The 857-nt window shown below is 48.5% G+C and overlaps 1 non-coding gene across 1 annotated transcript; it reads right to left on the bottom strand.

The window, feature by feature from the left end:
* Nucleotides 1-754: 754 nt before the first annotated feature.
* Nucleotides 755-857, bottom strand: LOC119282884. The gene has a single exon (XR_005138917.1). It is a non-coding gene; the product is annotated as a U6 spliceosomal RNA (small nuclear RNA).

Here is an 857-nt window from a genome sequence, read left to right as displayed (position 1 = left end):
TAGTCGGCTTACAAACATTTCTAGTTCCATGTTTAGGGATGGACATGTAATTGGCTGATAACCCCCTACTAGCTCAGTTGCAGGTTGGGGGCCATGCAGTTGCAGCTGGATTTCAACACTTGCAATTGCATGTCTAGTGATGAACATCAACTGGTTAACAACTCCCTATTGGCTCAGTTGTACCTGCGTTGGGGGTCGGCGGTTGCAATCGGGTTCCAACACTTGCAGTTGCATGTCTAGTGATGGACATGCAACTGGTTGACAACTCCCCTACTAGCCCAGTTGCAATCGCGTTGGGGTCCATGCAATTGCATGTCCCTTGATGGACATGCAACTGGCCGAGAACCCCCTACTAGCTCAGTTGCAGTCGCGTTAGGGGGCCATGCAGTTGCAGTCTGGTCCCAACACTTGTCGTTACACGTCTAGTGATGGACATGCAGCTCGACGACAACCCCCTACTAGCCTAGTTGCATTCGCATTAGGGGTATGCAGTTGCAGTCGCGTTCCAACACTTGCAATTGCATGTCTAGTGATGGACATGCAACTGGTCAACAACCCCCTACTAGCCTAGTTGCAGTCGCGTTGAGGGCATGCAGTTGCAATCTGGTTTCAACACTTGTAGTTGCATTTCTAGTGATGAACATGCAACTAGTCGACAATCCCCTACTAGCCTAGTTGCAGTCGCGTCCGGTCATGCAGTTGCATGTCTAGTGATAGACGTGCAACTGGCCGACAACCCCCTACTAGCCCAAATAACCATTTTTCTTTTTTCCAAATTTGTGTGTGTCATCCTTACACATGGGCTACATTAAAGTTCTCTATATCATTTCAATTTTATCAGATGTCCCCGAAGAGAC

Source organism: Triticum dicoccoides, chromosome 3B (genome assembly GCF_002162155.2).
Source record: "Triticum dicoccoides isolate Atlit2015 ecotype Zavitan chromosome 3B, WEW_v2.0, whole genome shotgun sequence".
NCBI lineage: Eukaryota > Viridiplantae > Streptophyta > Magnoliopsida > Poales > Poaceae > Triticum > Triticum dicoccoides.
This window is presented reverse-complemented; position numbering and strand designations above follow the sequence as displayed.